This window comes from Chrysochloris asiatica, unplaced genomic scaffold (assembly GCF_000296735.1).
Source record: "Chrysochloris asiatica unplaced genomic scaffold, ChrAsi1.0 scaffold00001, whole genome shotgun sequence".
Taxonomy (NCBI): Eukaryota; Metazoa; Chordata; class Mammalia; order Afrosoricida; family Chrysochloridae; genus Chrysochloris; species Chrysochloris asiatica.
Genome location: NW_006408519.1, coordinates 14,629,414 through 14,648,612, shown reverse-complemented (window position 1 = coordinate 14,648,612; position 19,199 = coordinate 14,629,414). Strand labels below are relative to the sequence as shown.

Genomic DNA, 19,199 nt, shown 5'->3' with positions numbered 1-19,199 from the left:
AAACCCTATGGGGCAATTCTACCCTGCATATACAAAAGCTTAAATCACATCCACTGCCATCCAGTGCATTCTGATGCACAGCAACCCTGCATGAGGTTTCCAAGGCTATCCATATTTATGGAAGCAGAAACCCTCATCTTTCTCCAACAGAGCGTCTGGTGAGTTTGAACTGCCAATGTTGTGGTTATCAGTCTAATGTTCATCCTACAGTGCCACCGGGGCTCCATTTGTAAATACATGGGTGCTTAAAGAAGTTCTTTGAGAAATTCCATTTTCTTTTAACTTCATTTTCCACAAGAGTTTTGAAGCTCCCTTATATATGTTCTACTATTTGTGAAATTCATATTTCAGAGCTACACATGCAAGTAAATCATTCATCTATCACATATAGTTAAAGATGCTTCATTCATGAAAAAAACTAGCAAAGAAAATTTTCAAGTAATGCATATCAGATATAACTAAAATAAGTTTGTAACAGAGCTCTGGTAGAACTATAGAATAAGCACTGGACTGCTAACCACAGTGTCAGCAGTTCAAGCCTACCAGCTGCTCTGTGGGAGAAAAATAAGGTTTTCTGTTTCCTTAAAGATTTACAGCCTCAAAAACCCTACAAAGGGTCTTTCTGAATCAGAACTGACCCAATGGCACATAACAACAACATATAATAAGGTTTCAATTGATTTTTTTTTCTGTATTTCATTGAAGTTTGTAAGTATGTTCAAGATTATATTTATTTTAGTATATTTTATTAACAAAAACTTTAATGTGAAAAATGCAAAGAACTTCTAAGTACATATTTGTTTTTCTACTAGCAAGGTTCTTGTTTAAAAAATAAATAAAATTCATGTGAGAAGCTATTCTTGGACCTTAACTTTATAATTAGCCTGTTATTTTTATATTGGAACAGGAAACATTTTTTGTAAGGAAATATGAAAATAAATTAAACCAGTACTGACTTTCTAGTCCTTATTAACATAAGAATAGGTTTGATTTAGCAAACATCAATTCATTTTAATTCAAGACAAAATTACCCTGCAAAATAATGGCATATCAAATAATAAATGTAAATTTAAAATTGGCATTTGTTCATTCAATGCACATGAAAATATGTGAAACTAAATCCAAGATGAAGACAAATTTAATTGTATTCAAAGGGAAATTTGAGTTGTTTAGATAGAAAAGATAACTTCAGTTAGTTCTTAACATTTATCATCATGTACTTAAAGGATATAATTGTTCCCATTTATGTACCTGAATCTTTATATTTCCAAATTTCAGAACACAGATAATTAAATGCAAGAAATATTGGCTTCCTTCACCTTTTATGAGGACAACACTAGAAGGGGCTAGGTGAACAAGCCTACCATTATCACTAACTGCACGGAAATACTGAAATAAATAATAACATTAAGCCAAAAATAGAAATTGATCTAAAATCAAGTTGATTCTATATCATAGTGACCCTATAGGATAGATTAGAAGTGTTGCATAGGATTTTTAAGGCTGTCCTGATGTGGTGCTTGCTGTAAGACTGTGGATTGCTAACCACAAGGTTGGCAGTTCAAATCCACCAGCAACTACTCAGAAATCCTATATTAGGTTACTATGAGTTGGAACCAACTTGATAGCTCTTAATACCAACAACAACAACAATTTTTACAGAAGCAAACTGCTATATCTTTCTTTGCAGAGTGACTGGTGGGTTTGATTTGTGGACCTTTTGGTTAGTAGATGAGTGCTTAACCACAGTGCTACTAATTTGTTGATGTGTGTCATAGAGTTGGTGCTGATTCATAGTGAACCTATCCTATATAGGGTTTCTTACAGTGGCTGATGGGTTTGTACTGCTGATCTTTCAGTTATGTTTCATTGTGTTACTACGGATCTTCATATTGAATATAGGATTTGCAAATCAGGGTAACATTTTGACTAGTGTCAAAATGTTCTGATGGGCCATGTTTTCAAGCCAGCTCTCACCTGGTTTTCCTCCATAAGGAAATTGCTGAGGAGCTCCAGGACCATTGCTTTGGTGGAACCTGGACTGACTAGGCAAGGCAATTCAGCACAGGGTGAAGAGACCATGGCGTTCAGCAGTAACTGGCTGTCCTAGGTGAATTGACGCTGGAGGTGCCTTATGGGAGCCTGGTCTGTATACTTCTATTTATTTTTGTGAAGAAGTAAATCATGCTCTTTGCAATGTAAATCTCGAAGGGGACCTTATGTCACTGTAGGACACAATGCGCCTAAGGATCTGAAAGAGGAGATTGATATTCTACTATCCAGGGTTCAGGATATCAGGTATAAACCCCAGTTCCTTGCACATGATGATGCCAGATTGCTACAGCTGGAAACCCAGGGAAATCAAAATTGCTACAACTATCTGTGCAGTATGAAAGCTGTGGACACCATCCGTGCCTCTGAGATCCTAGTTCATGCTGAAGGCCGGTATCCCCATTCCCTAAGGGGCAGGAATTTCTGCTCCTACCTGCTAGAGCTTCTAAACACTAGTACTCCTTTCAAGAGTGTGTGCAAGGCCCTCATTGACATCTTGTTGGATGGCTATGAAACAGCTCGCTATGGGACAGGGGCCAGAGTGAGTACCTGCACTATCAAGAGGCCCTAAGAGAGCTGGTCACTGCGGTCAGAGCAGGAAATGGGAATTCTAAACGCCACCACCAGGCAAAGCCAGTCTCCTGATGTCTCCCCAACAACAATCCCGGTGACATACCTCCACGCCAGTCAAAAGAGTAAACGTGCTAAGCACTTCCTTGTATTGAAGTACTTTGAAGACAACTATAATACTCTGGTAGCGTAGTGGTTACGAATCGGGCTGCGAACCTTAAGGTCAGCGGTTCGAAACTACCAGCCGCTACGCGGGAGAAAGATGAGGCTTTCTACTCCCGTAAGGATTTACACCCTCGGAAACCCTGTACAGTGTCGCTATGGGTCGGAACCGACTCGACGGCACTTAACAACAACAACAATAATACATAAACTCTAGTAGCGTAGTGGTTACAAATCGGGTTGCTAATCTCACGGTCAGCAACTCGAAACTACCAGCAGTTCCGCGGGGGAGAGGTGAGGCTTTCTGTTCCTGTAAAGGTTTACAGCCTCGAAAACCCTGTGCAGGGTCGCTATGAGTCAGAACCGACTCCACGGCACATAACAACAACAACATAATACATTGGAGAGTACTCTGTGATGGAACTGAATGATTCTCCTTTAGATTAGATGGACTACAGTGTGCATGCTGGGTAGTCCTCAGGTTATCCTGCTCCGCAGACCCACACTCTGTTGACCTTGACTGAAGCTCTCTTTGTAATGCAGAGCTCATGCCTGGAGACCCTATCTTATGTGACAGTTCAGAACAACAGCTAAAACCATTTTCCCTCAATAACACCTTTTTCTGGAATTCAATTCATTTGTTATTCGTAGTGTTTTTGTTAAGTCTTCCTTAAAAATCCTCACCTGGTTTTGATCTTAGTTAGTTCAATTGTCCTGTTCCAGAATATTTGATCCCAAAGGTTAGAGTTGATGTGTGGGTTCTTGGTGGCTTCCATTACCAACCCCACTGTTGCACACAGTTAGATGACAACCATTTAAGTTTGGGGCATCCCAAGTTGATTGGTGGGAAAGGCAGACAGGAACTGGAGGGGCAGGTTGAGTGTGAGAGTGGGTGGTGTGTGAAGCAGCTTACCCTGGTACTCAGAGCGAGCTATGTTGTAACATTCACACAACTTTCCCTGAAGTGCCAAGATCTGTCATTTCACTTTCATTCCACACGGTTGTGAATAAATAGAATATAAGGGACTGTTCTGATATCTGACATAATCTTATCCACCCTCCTTTATTGGGAATACTGGGGGATGGAGTCCTGGTATGGCACTGTGGGTTAATGCGCTGGACTGCAAAGTTGGTTTGAACTACCAGGTTGGTGGTTCAAGCTCACCAACTGTTCCTTGAAAAGCCTATACAGGGTTGCTGTGGGTCAGAACTGACTTGATGGCACTTAATAACAACAACAATGGGATAATGTGAAGAAACGGCTTTCTCTTACAAGCCAATGCACTGGTTTGAGTTTATAAATTGGTTATTTAATAAAATGAACTATTAAAAAAATGTTCTGATGAGGAGGAAAACTTCTGCAATTTGCATACTAAGTGTTGCTGGCATTGGCATGTAGGGATGGTGGGGAGGGTGTGAAGAAGAAATATCTGAACAGAACTGATGAATTTGTGACCAGCAAAGAGTTTCATATAGCATTGTCTTAAAGAAAAACTAAGACAGTGATTTACAATACGTTCGCTCCTAGCTTGATCTTTGGAGTCTATTTCTTCAAAGTGACTGAATTCTTCAAAGGGCACAGCCCGAAAGGAAAACAGCCTCATTGTGTTATCTAGACCACTGCTTGACTCAAAATAACTTCTAGGATCCAATCTCTTTCAAAGCTTAAATTTCAAAAGAACACCAAAGGGCAATAAACTGTGAGAGTTACTCCAAATTACAAGAAAAACAGAAAACTGGATTCCACGAAAATCAAAACAACTTTGTCAGCAAAAATCAGCATTAATTCGATTCCTAACTTAAAATAGATCAAGATCTTATCCACTCTTCATAGTCAGTCACTTTCATGACAATTCCCTCTCTGACCCTATCTTCACTCATAGCCACTTAGGGCCAGGTCACTGAGGACCAGACAAAACCTTAGGAGTTTTCACCACTTGTATTTCAGGCACCTGGCTTCTCCTCTCTCTGTCTCTCTCTGTTTTTAGTCCTTGGGACTAACTAACAAGATAGAAGGATTCTGTTCTCTATTGGAGTCCATACAGCCTTTTCCTTGACCATCAGCCACCTAAAGTTGGATCTTCATAAATCAACTCTATACTGTCAATTCCTGCTGGCTCATTGCGTCTATGAATTTGTTAATTATCTACAATGGCTCACAAATTTCAAGGAAATATACTTACAGTAGTAGGTGTCCTTGTGTGGTATTGTTGGTTAAGCACTGGACTGCTGACTACAAGTTGGTGGTTCAAAGCCCCAGCTACTTTTTGGAAACCCTATACAGGTTTTCCTGTACAGAATTGAACCAACTCAATGGTACTTAACAAAACAATATACTTATAGTTACTTGTTTATTATATCCAGAAAGGATACAAACAAACAAATGCATTGGACAAGGTCTTGGAGAATTCCCTTACAAGATTTCAGTTGTCTCTAGGAACGTGCTGCACCCTTTCTCTGTATGGATATTTTCACTAATGCCCTAGTTTTTGGCACCTCAGTAGCTATCTATGACTAATGCATAGTTTATGCCTAGTTTAGAAAACCGAAAAATTAACGCATTTCAATTAAGGTGTTAGTGAAGAATTTTAAGGATTCCATCACCTCATTTGGAGTTCTGGTCTGGCACTGTAGGATAAGCACTGAATTGCTAATTGCAAGATTGCAGTTCCAGCCCACCAGTTGCTTCTCAGAAGGCTCATGGAGGGTTGCTATGAATAGGAACCAACTAGATGGCACTTAACAACAACAACAACAACAATGCCTTACATATCAATTACCTCATCATCCAACGTTTGGAACTTACAACAATAGTAAAAAGACAACTATTCTGCACATTAATGACACATGTCAGGCAGTAAAAAATGCTGAGGTAGGAAATGAGTTTAACGCTGGCTCTGATGGTTAAGGTTTTGTGCTAACTTCTCTTGGCCATGATTATTACTAGTCTTGCGGTTTTGTAATGATGCAATTTAGCAGATATGTAGTGATGTAATTAGACATGTAATAATATATTTTGGCAGTTCATTTTCACATAACACTGATGTCTTGCATAACATCCTGGTCTTTGGACCCTAATCATCTCTCTAAGTGAGGAGTGAGGGCATTCCATGGACTTCCAGAAGACTGAACAAATCTACCATAGAAGAAGTACAGCCAGAATGCTTATTAGTAGTGAGAATGTCTGACTTTGTCTCATGTACACTGAACATGTTATCAAGAGGTACCAAGCTCTGAAGGAGACATCATGCTTGTAAAAACAGAGTCAGCAGAAAATAGGAAGACCCTCGACTAAATGGATTGATACAGTAACTGCAACAGTGGGTTCACACATAGCAACTATTTCAGGAAGGTGCAGGGATGGGCAGCATGTTCTGTCAAACATTCAGTCACTATGAGTAGTATCTGAGTCAGTGACACCTAGCAACACCATACAGGACAGAGTAAAACAATCTCAAAGGGTTTCTAAGGCTATAATCTTTATGGAAGCAGATTGCCAAAGGGTTTCTTCCTCAGAACAGCTGCTGGGTTTAAATCACTGTCCTCATTAGCAAAAGAGAAAGTAACCACTGCTCTTCCAGGGGTACTTTCCTAACAGTTATACTTATTTATTTTCTAGGGAGTCCTGTTGTGGCATTGTAAGATAATGCACTGGATTGCAAGGTTGGTTTCAGCTGTGAACTCGGTGATTCAAACTCACAAGGAGCTCCTCAGAAACCCTATACAAGATCACGATGGGTAAGACTTGATTGCACTTAGCGACAATAATAATTTTCTAAGCACCATCAGATTGCACTGAAATGCATAAGAACATCTGTTACTACATTCTAAACAGTGTGTCATATCTTCCTACTCATCTTGGTCAGTTGGAGAAGGAGCAATGATGCTTTGGTAGTGGTGCTGTGCTGTCAAGTCAGTTCCGGTTCATAACAACCCTGTATGGTATTGCCAACGCTGGAAATCTTTACGGGAACAGAAAGCCTGTTCTTTCTCCCACAGAGTGAGTGGCAGATTCGAACTGCTGACTAACTGTGGTTAGCAGCCTAGCACATAGTCCTATGCTACTAGGGTACCATTATGCTACCAGAGTACCACGATGGTACCCTATTGTTGACATTTGCATTTTTCTGATTTCTAAAGACACTGAGCTTCTTTTCATATACTTATAACCATTCAGTGAATTGCTTATTCAGATGGTTTTTTTCAAATTTTCTTTTGCATTTCTATGTTATTGTTCATTTGGGAGTTAATTATACTTAAAAATATTTATTTATGTCAGGTTCAGCTTGTGAAATATCTTCTTCCACTATGCTAATATCTATCTGTTAAGTTTGACTATGGTTTTCATTTCTGAGAAGAAATGTTTACTGTTTTATTTCCAATGCATGGCATTTATATATTTCATAATGTTTCAAGATGATTAACTATGTGAAAATGATTAAATGGCTGAATATTTGCTTCTGTATTGAAATAGGTAATTGTGTGTGTTTGAGAAAGAAAAACTTCAAATGATTCAGAGGAAAGAAAACATATCTTTACATGAAACACACTTCTTATACAATTCAAATTTATCATAAATGACTGTATAATTGGATACAATTGGGAAAACATTCATTTTTTTATATGTTTGTATTTGTCTTTAAGTAGCAATGAGTTCAATAAAATAAAAATGCATGCCTATTAGAGATTAGATATTGAAATTCCATTTTTCAAAAAGACTGATAATAAATATGTAGTTGACCCAAAATATTTGTTAGCATTTACCATCCACTCTGGAGGGTGGGAAGGGCTATGATAGAATCATCAACCACATGAATACCAGAAGACACACATTTTCTGGAAAAAAAAATTAAGATCTACTTCACAAGTTAATACGTATTTGAAACACTGTGTCTAAAGATGAAAGTGTAACAGGGCAGTGGCAGAATGTACGTTTATTTATATGGTATTGTGTGAAACATGACTTCTCATTTATATCAGATGACTATCCTGCTAAATTAATTTGGCTCATTTTGATACCAAGTTTGTGTATGTGTGTGTTGCACTTATGAGAAGTGTGATGGTAGCTATTGATGTGCTAAATCCATTAGAAGAATTTTACAAACAGTTAAACGGTGCCAGTAAAACAGTGTTATCAGCTGCCTTCAAATGAAAGTCAGTCAAATCCAGTAATACATCACTCATTTCATACAACTTAAGAAATCAATGTGTTGTTGAGGTTCATTCTATCAGAACTAGCTGACATGTTCTGTGAATAATACTGTAAATTAATCAACATTGCATATGAAAATTTGTAACCAGGAAAATGTACATATATATGACATGGCATAAACATTGCTCTTGTTAAATCAAGAAGCCACTGAGCAAAAATGTTCTTGGAAGGTTTGATGCTCACAAATTAAAAATCACATCTGAAGCACAGAGAATTACTTGATATGGTTTTTCTAGACAAAAGTCTCTGTAACGCCAACAAAAAGACTGGGTGTTGTTGTTAAGTGCCATCAAGTTGAGGCTGATGGGTAGGACTATGCAAATGAAGCCACCAAGGAAGCCTGAATGGCTTGCTAACAATGTCAATAGGGTGCAAAACAGCCTTGTGGGGGTGGAACCAAGTAAATAAGGTACAGTAGCACTGTTGGATAAGCACTGGTCCCCAAGGTTGGTTTGAACAGCACCTCCAAAACACTATACAGGGTAGATTTAAGTCAGAACTGACTCCCTGGCACTTAACAGTAACAACAATCCAGGGTTACCTTATTGTTATCGCTAAGTGCCATTGAGTAGGTAACAATTCATAGTGATTTGGTATAGGGTTTACCAAGAGCAGCTGGTGAGTTTGAGCTGCTGACCTTTTAGTTCAAATAGACCTTGTAGTACAGTGTTTACCCTACTGCTCCATACCACGACTTCAATCCTGGATAGAGTGGGAGAAAAATGTGGAGCAAAACTCAAAATCATAAAAACAAAAACAAAACTTACTATTCTTATAGTGACTTAGTGTTACTCCAAGACAATGGCACCTTTTAAGTTTCCCTTTGCATGAAACTTACCCACCCCTGGGGCTCAGTTATCAGCTAAACAACAGACAGGCCTATAGGAAGAACAATAACACTAGAGAGGTACACATTCCTTAGAACAATCAACCAAAGGTGATCAAACATTTAGCATTTGCCTAGGGATATGGTGCTGTGGGTTAATGCATCAGACTGCAAAACTGTTTGAACGGCAAGGTCGGTTGGTGGTTCAAGCTCACCTGCTGCTTCTCAGAAACCCTATACAGGGTTGCTATGGGTTGGAACTGACTTGATGGCACTTAACAACAACAAATTTCAGAAGGCAGGAAGGGATAGGAAAGAAGGATGAATTCAAACAGCAAACATAGGGAGCAAGTGTAAAGAGTGCTGTAACACCACAAAACAAAATGTGTATAAACTGTTGAATAGAGAGACAATTTGCTCTGTCAATTTTCAGCCAAATTACAATACAAAGAAAAAGAAAGATCCAAAGAAGAATTAACATCGGAAGAACAGATAAAATAGTTTCCACCATTTAAGGTTTTTTGTTGTTGTTTATAAGATAATACAAGGAATTCTAGTAGTGTAGTGGTTACAAGTTGGGATGCTAATCTCATGGTTAGCAGTTCAAAACTACTAGCAGCTCCGTGTAAGAAAGATGAGGCTTTCTGCTCTTGTAAAGATATACAGCCTCGGAAACCCTATGCAGGGTTGCTATGAATCAGAATAGACTCCATGGCACACACGTAACCATCACCACCACCATAAAATAATATTGTAAGGACCATGTGGGGACCATGTCTGACTTCCACTGGCTTCACAAGAGGAAAAGAATCAAACTCAAAATCAACAGATTGATTTCTATGAAGCACAGATCAGACATGCTCTACCCTACAACTGTCTTGATCCTATTCTGACAACAACCATTCCTCCCACAGCACTCTCTGCTTCACATCTGGGTTTCATAACTCATTGCAATGGCCACACAGAACTCATAACAATACTCATGATTATGGTGTTTATTAGGGAATTGAACAGGGTACAATTCAGGATTGAAACCAACTCAGGATGCATCAGTTCTCCAGTTAGGAACGTCTCTTGTCTATCATTCTGCAGGCACACTTCACTCTTGTTTTCAGCCTTCCTTGGCCTCTGCCCAGCTTGAAGAAGTTTTACAAAGTTCTTCTAGCAAATATGTGAATGCCCAAAGAGCACATTCTTCAAGGCAGTCTCCTGCCCAAGGGCACACAGATTTACTCAGTCCATGGAATTAGAACCGGAAACTCTTCTGTCTCTCTATACCATTGCCTCTGCTGTAGTCTCTTGCCATTACCTCTTGCTGTCACCTCTGCAGTTGTGGTTTCTTTAGGTAGTGATCTCATGCATCACTCATGCTCTTCCTTCTCGATGGTTCTGGGATCTTCCCTTTCAGGTTCAGAGATGGCGCCTTTTAAACCTAGTTGGAGGGGAAAGCTAACCAGCCCGAGCCTTTGAGTTCTGTATACTTCATCTGCATGGGCCCATTGAATTACTTGATGGGAATTAACAAGACTTTGTATAGAAAATTCATATCAAGTAAATTCATGGTAGCACAATATATAATCCTTATAACCTGTGGAAAATGCAAAGACAACCACAACAAAATATATGCAAAAATAAAAAAGAATATTTACAAATCAATAATAAAAAGAACAAAGTCTTATTAAAAATGGACAAAAGATTAAGTATGTACTTCACCAAAGAAGATATGCAGGTGGCAAATCATTGTAATTTCTATTGATGATTCTATTCTATGACAACATCATGTGTTAGTGAGACTGTAGAGCAACTGGAACTCTACTACATTTCCAGTACAATGTAAAATGGTAAATCTACTTCAGAATGTAGACAATTTTTATGTTTGGCAATTTTTATGATATACACATACTGGACGTGTTGCTATAGTTAGGCTCCCTCAAGTTAATTTTCAATTCATAGAAATCCCATGTTCCATAGGGTTTTCTAGGTTGTAATCTTGACGAGAGCAGATTGCCAAGTTTTTCTTCTGTGGAGCCCCTGATAGGTTCAGGTTGTCAACGTTTTGGTGAGTGCTTAATCATCATACCAACAAGGCTTCTATATATTTGCCAAAAAAACCCCACCAAAATCAAAACCAATGCCATCGAATGAATCTGACTCAAAACCCTATAGAATATTGCTGAGAATGTAAGTCTTTATGCAAGTGCAGACATCCTTATCACTCTCTTTCGGAGAGAGTGGTAGATTTGAACTTCAGACCTTGTGATTAGCAACACAGTGCCACCATAGAATCCACTGATCATACCTCTAGGTATTTAACCAAGAGGAATGCAAACATCTTCACATGAATACTGTTATGTATCAGCTGATGAACCTTTGAGTACGAACTGTGTTGTATTCATATAATGGAACATCACTTATCTCATTAATAAAAAAGAACAAACTACTATAAACATAATAAGAATCTCCAAAGCATTGTGCTCAGTGTTGCCTAATGCAAAAATCTATATTCTATATAATTTAATTTATATAAAATTCTGGAAAGGCAAAACTCTAGTGACAGAAAATAGTCCAGGGACTCCCAGTAGTCTCAAATGATGGATCATTTTTGGGGAGGGAAGAATTGGAAGGAAATAGTCTATATTGTGGTGGTGGTGTTGTTCCATGAAGTCAGTTTCTACTCAAGTGACCCTTTGTAGGGTTTCTGAGGCTGTAAATCTTTACAGAAGCATAAAGTCTCATATTTCTCCCATGGCACAGTTGGTAGTTTCGAACTGCTGACCATTTGGTTAGCAGCCTAACTAACTCATAGTCACTATATTACCAGAGTTACTTAGTCTATATTCTAATAGAGTATATATTTAAGGTAATAGAAATAGTCTATGTTTAGCAATTAAATATGACATTTATGAAAACTCATGAAATTAAACCATACATTTTTTTTATTATATGTAAATTATAGCTCAATAAAATACATGATCCAGTAAGACAGTCCCTCACATGAGTGTGATAGCATGAGACTCATGATTTGATTCTTATTGTGTAGTAAAAAAATAATTTCACATTATAGTCTACAACATTACACTTCTAATAATGCCTGTCAGAATCTGGAATAAAATTTATGCTGGAGCTTGGATTATATTATAAATATGCAAATAATGAGATTCCAGCATGATTATAAACAAGTTGTAACAAGTACTTGGATTGTTGACATTTCTGTTGGGGATGATAGTTACAATTTTAAATTCCTTTTAAATGAATAATTTGATTTAGATAAAATAATTCATCTTATAAAGGTGCTGGAAGAACAATTTATCAGTTTGTTTCATGCCTGGAAAGATTAAAACACATAACATACTGGACAAAACTTTCAAAATGTTGGCTGTAAATCAAAGTAAAACTTGAAGATTTAAAATTTATTTAGATATCTATTAATAATAATAATAAAACAAAGGGGATTAAATAAATTAAATTCAAAGGTCTATACATGAAATAGAATGAAAGTGAAAGTGAGAATTATTCTATGACTATAATGAATTCATCTTTCTACATAGGTTAAAAAAAAACCCAAATACCTAAATAAGTGTTCTTATTTAGTAAAGTACGGACAAAATGAAGAAATTTAGCAGCTAACATAAAAATCATAACCTGCTTTAATCTTACTGTTTTTTTCTGTGCCTGCATTTAAAAATGGCTCGATCATTTAAAAGATTGACAAACAGTAGATAGCAATTTAATAATTTTATAATCAATATATGTTTAGAAAATATTAATTGCTGAAATTGGACTTTTTATTTATAGTTGATGTTGCTGCTGTTAAATGCTATTGAGTCTGTTTTGACTCAGCAGTGCTGTATAGGGTTTCGGAAGAGAGGCAGTGGATGAATCCCCGACTTTGCAGTTCAAACTGACTTTTCCATCTAGTGCTCATCCTGCAGTATCACATCAGGACTCCTATTACTTATTGTTTGTATTTATATATCTAAGGAGCCCTGATAGCAGAGTACTTATGCTTGGATTTCTATATGCAAGTTCAGCAGTTTGAGCCTACCAGTAGCTTTGTGGGAGAAAGTTGTGGAGGATTTTGGCTCTCATAAAGATTTACAGCCTCAGAAACCCTATAGAGAGTCACTATGAGTTGAGTTGGAATTGACTTAATAGTACTTAGCAACAACACATGTGTCTATATTGAAAAATATTATAATTTTGGTATGAATATGCTACAACAGTGGATAGAGAACTAATGATAGCAACTAATGCTTTATATATGGAGTCCTGGTATGGAACTGTACGGTAAGTATTAGACTGAAAGATCGATTTGAGCTGCAAGGTCGGCAGTTCAAACTCAGAAACCGTATGCAAGTTCTTTTTGATTCAGAACAAACTCAACAACACTTAACAACAATTGCTCTGTGTGAACCAAAATACTTTGGAGGAAAAACATCAAATATAAATTAGATTAAGAATTGACTACTCTTTGTCTAGGTGCCATGGTGTGGCACTGTGCGTTAATGCGCCAGACTGCAAAGCCTTTTGAACTGCAAAGTCCGTGGTTCAAGCTCATCAGCTGCTCCTAGGAAACCATACACAGGGTCGCTATGGGTCGGAATCGACTTGATGACACTTAACAACAACAACAATTCTTTCTCTAAGAAACCAATACAATAAATCTGGGCAGCTTCCCTGCTTTGTTTTTCCCAGATTATAGCAAATCCTGTGTTTTATCTTCTCTTAGAAAATAGAAGGGAAGTTAAAAGAGGAAATGTTAATCTAACAGTTCATTAATGCTAGCACAATATAAGTTTTATTCCTTAAGCCTAACAGCCCTGGTGGCACTGTGGTTAAGAGCTAGGCTGCTAACTGAAACATCAGGGAATTAAACCCCTACAACCTTGGAAGCTCTCTGGGTCAATTCTACTGTCTATAGAATCTCAATAAGTAGAAACTGACTGGGTGGCAATGAGTTTGTCTTATGAAGCTTATTCTCTGACAGCTCCTCACATGATAATTTATTTAGCCCATAACCATTACATGTTCAAGATCCTTTCCTGAAAAAGGCGGAAGGTGAAATATTTAACAATTTTTAAAATACATCACTGGCCTTGAACAACAAAAAAAGGCAAAAACCATATAGTCATTTTGTTTTCTACTTTCACACAAGCCAGAAAACTGGTGACCAGTGAGAAACAGTAAAAACAGTGAGCAAACAAAGAAAATGGGACAAATATTAGCCATAAGAATTATAGTTGAGTTCTGACAACAGAAATTTAAAACAAAACAAAATAAAAAATATTCCCATGCACTCAAGTGAAAATATTTAGACAAGAATGTGAGCATTTGGGCTTAATAATACTAAAAAGCATAACATCAATGTTTGGGGTTTTTCCTTTAAACCAGGCACTATTAAAAGACATCTGCATATGTCACCTCTGTGAGTCTTTGGATGTATTCTGTGACTGAACATTTTTGAGAATATAGACCTGAGACACAGAGAGGTTAGGTGGCATGCCCAACTGACACAGACTAAATTAAATCATAGTAAGGGTTGAGATAAATGGTCTAGGGATCATAGTTAATTAATTAAAACATGGCATTTAAATACAACTTTACTAATAGATTTCTTCTACGATCAGCAATGTTGCTAAGAAATATTAATAAAATATTTCAGAATCTGTCTACATTAAAATGTTAAAGAAGTAATGCATAATGCTAATATACTGATACTAAGAGAAAGGTAATCGAAAAAAATTAAAGTTTAATGTTCACATTAGTAACTTTTTCTCACATTTACTATTGAATTCTGTTTTTAAAGTATTTTCTGAATCTTTCACATTTATTGAGCTTTGGCCATGAGACCATAATTTGCACAAAATAATTGGGTTCCAAGAAAAAATGTTTAGAGATAGAAACTAAGAATGATTGTTTACTTGGACTGAATGTGTTCCAAACTGAAAATCAAAAATACTTAATTAAGACTTGAAACCTCTGCTGATATGGTGTACCAAAAGCAATTTCTCTTGTCCTTAAGGTAAATGTGTATTATGAGATTTCTATCCTGGTAATAAAAAAATCCACAGGTGAATATTTTGATTCTATATATATGAAAATTGGTTGGCTGAAGATTAAATGCAACTAGGTTAAAATATAGGGAATCATGAAATTAAAATGTTTAATTACTGATTTGTCTCTCTGGGGGTTTGATTGTGCTTTGGCATGGATCTTCCCAGACTGAGATAGGAGGAAAATATGAACGCATTCTTGGGGTTTACCAAAGTGATTAGACATGGAGCAGGAAGAAAATTTGTGGACATTTTGAATTAGGAAAGTAGATGGCTATGGTCAAACTCATTTCTTAAGTGAAGGGACTATGAGTTTACATGCATAGGACTATGTGAGCCATTGTGTATGGAGACAGGAGGGTCTATAACTATCTGTTTCAAAAAGAAGGAAAGTTTATTACTTAAGTCAACCAACAAGGTGGCGAAATCTGTGGAACCAGAAGGATTTGGCAAAATCAGATGTCTGTGTCTTACAAGCTTTCAAGAGGGAACCTAGAGACAGGGGGCCTGGAGGAAGGCAGAATCTCCAGTGAGTACTATCCAGTCTTTCTAGGGGGAGTTGATGAAATGAAATGCAGATGGGTCTTTTGTGATACAATAGTGAATAATTGTTATCAGGACTGATTGTGAGGGTTGGAAATGTAAAGGTAGACGTTTTATAGCAAGGAAGGGAGTGATTAACTTTCCAGTCTAGGAGCGGAGGTCCCTAGGACCATCAAAGGAGAAGAGCTGAGAGCGGGACCCTACCCAGAGAAGCAGCGATACCTGAGATGGAGGCAGAGAAGATGACGTGGAGTGATGGAGCAGCTGGGGACTCTAGATCCAGAGAGGGAAAGCCACTGTGTGCTGAAGACTGGGGGGATGGAGGGGGGGTGCGGGCAGGCTTGCAGGGTATACACTTTGGTTGGTTGATGATGCATTAAGGGGATTGGAACCATCACAATGAAACAATATACAATAGAATGAATGTAAAACTAATGTTCTCCCATGTAAATTATCATATAATTCACAATAAAACATTAAAAAAAAACCCAGATGATGTTGTACGAATGGATTTGGGACTGGTGGACAAAACAACAATTTGGCCAAAGCCCTGCCAGTCTATGAATTCCAATTCATTTAACATCTGTGGGTTGGAACTGACTCAGTGACACTTAACAACAACAATAGTGTTTCTGAGACTGTAAATCTTTACAGGAAAAGAAAGTCTCATCATTCTTCTGTGGAGATATTAGTGGGTTTAAACTGCTGACCGTTAGCAGTCCATTGCTTATCCTACAGTGCCACCAGGGATCCTTAGTTATTACATTAGGTCTTTTATGTTTTTATCTAATACATCTGTTGGGAGATATTAAAATGTCTTCTCTATTTTACAATAAACTATGTTGTACTGATACACCATCAGGAGGGCTTATTTGGATTGTTAAATTATAAACTTAATTTGAAGATAACTTGAGAATTTTTTCCAAAAGCAATTACTAATGAAGTCTTCAAAAATACATTACATGAGTCTAATTCTGAAGCTGAATTAGCTGGTAAAGACTCTGAAGTATGGTCTTTACCTCCTTTTATCCTGTTTGGTGGCTGACTATTGTTTATTACAACTAAAAATGTGGTTTCCAGGTCTCCTCTTAAACGTTTTTTAAGATCAAATACTAAAATGAAAAATAAATAAATAACAAAGCAAAAACCCAACATACTAAATAATATAATTTAATTTTACAAGCAGAAAAGTCTTAAAACGTTCGAGAGGGTTCTCTATTGACAATTCAGCTGAGTTTCCTCTCTCAGTTTATATGTCTTAGTTTAGATCCTGGGGTCCTGGTAGATGCTGTAGAATAAGCACTTTACCACAAGGTTGACAGTTCAAACTCACCAGCCACTCCTTAGAAGCTGTATACAGGGTCTCTATGAGTCAGAATTGGCTCAACTGCACTCAACAACGACATTCTATATCCTGCTGTGGTATGGAAGGGTAAGGACTGGCTTACTAACTGCATGTTCCGCTGTTCAAATTAACCAACCGATTCTTGGAAATCCTGTACAGGATCGCTATGAGTCAGAACCGAATAGACAGCAAGCAACAACAGGAACAATTCTATATCTTAGGCAAAAAAAGAAGGGGTGACAGAACTCCCCCCCCCAAATTAAGGGGAAATTGATATGAATGTCATCTATCAATTGTATGCTATTTTCATATTTACCAAGCCTATATATATTATAACAAAAAATTTAAATGACTCCATTTGCATGTAGATCAGCAATGCCAGACAGACCCATTGCACAGGAGGGGTACTTAAACTGATCAATTAATTAACTGAAGTACTTAAAAAGAAATTCCTGTATTCTTTATCTGTTTCTTAGGAGCACTTGAGAGTATAAACAGATGTTGAAGATCACATTGGCTAAATTGAATGAAAACATATATTTAAAAATAGTCTAACACCTTATCATTAGCATTAGCATTATGAGTATGAAGTCTATACCAGAGAAATAGAAATAGATCTGATAAAATTATTATAGGAAATTTTATATAGATATTTGTAACTTCACTATGACATTATCTAATTTATTGTTGTTGTTGTTAAGTGCTGTCGAGTTGGTTCCAACTCATAGTGACCCTATATAAGGTTTCTTAGGAGCAGATGGTGAGCTTGAACTACTGACTTTACAATCTAAACAACCTTGAGTTTGAGTGCTTACCTTAAAGTGCCACACCAGGACTACAACTATTAATAGTTGCAGATAACCATGAAAAAAATTACTTCATAGTATCAGGATACTTACAGGTATCTTCAAAGGTCAAAACTAAAGTCTTAGATCTTACTTGTCTGTCTCCTGATTAAGGCATGACCATTAAAAAAATTTTTTTTAATCCATTAATCCATTATGGACTTTACTGTCCAATATACTTGACAGTTCAAAATGCCAGAAAGTGCCAATAATGAGAAGCTCAGATGTCTGTGTCCAACTACAAGTCAGTTCCTGATATAGAGGACTATTTATCTTTTACTAGTTATCAAAACGGGACTCCTGGTGCGGTACATAGGATCAGCACTGAACTGCTGCCTGTTCAAACCCACCAGCCAGCCCTCAGAAACCCTTTACAGGGTTGCTGTGATTCAGAACCAACCAGGCAGCACTTAACAATTATCAAATCGACATGGAGAATGGTACACAGTGACTCTCCTCTCATGCTCTCCACAACTGAAAATGGAACTATTCAAGTCAAGTTGTCTAGTCTTGAATGCCATATCTTTGGGGAAGCAAGTATTTGAAAAATAGTCTCAGGAACACATGGTATCCTGCTCAGTAAGAAGAATATTTTGAGACTAAAGTACCATTTGAGGTGTATATTTCCACTGGAGTACTGAATTGATGATGAAACCTTGAAAAATTGTATCAGGAAATAATCCAAACATGTGCCATGTAGGATACCCTGAGAGAGAGATAAGGCAATCTTATTTCTAGCACTTTTAATTACCTTCATTATATTTTTCCTTTGCTGAACCCCAGAGCATAGTTTATTTCCATGATTGATTCATTCTATTTGTCCTAGAAACTCCCTTGGAGGTCTCAGATAAGGGATCTGGTCTGACCATGAGGGAGAAATGATTTCTTGAAAGCCCTTTTCAGATACCACTTGTTCAGAATAAGTTTCATTATATTCACTATGCTTACAGAACTTATCGCTGTCTGGAGTGTTATTTTGTTCCCCCATTATTAGAAACTTTATTGTACCTTATGGTTCCCTACCTGAGATGATTCTCCAAAACTTGTAAGATAAATCTTTAATAAAGCATAAAGTTCTAAGGTTGCTTTCTTGTAGGGGACAAAGATAAAAAAGAAAAACAAAACTGCTACTGTAATTTGTTGAGATGAATCCCATATTTATCAATAACAACAACAACAAAACAAAAATACAGAGAGAGAAAAAAGACAGTATTAAAGAAGTCAACATGAATCAATAACACTCCAGGAATTTCCCAGTTTTTTTTTAAATGTTGCTTTAAGCTTAAGAAAGATGAGAATGTAATTTATATTTGCTTTGACCTAAATTATTTCTGCCCTAGGAAACTACTCTAATTGCGCAATTCTTTCCATATGGATTAAGAGTTGACTTTTATTACAATTTCTTTCAGACTATCATTCTGAAGTAAAAGTAATCATACTAGTTACTTAGATATGTTGTTTTTGACTATGTCAACAACCAAACAGCGTAGTGTGATCATCAAGAAGTATAGTACTTCCACACCCACTGAATGATACTGGAAATTAATATCCATTGTTATTTTATCTTGGAGTCTTTAAGCACAAGTGTCTA

General features: G+C 37.0%; 1 pseudogene; it reads left to right on the top strand.

Annotated features, from left to right (window-relative positions):
• Positions 1-2,080: 2,080 nt before the first annotated feature.
• Positions 2,081-2,815, top strand: LOC102823369 (annotated as a pseudogene).
• Positions 2,816-19,199: the final 16,384 nt, after the last annotated feature.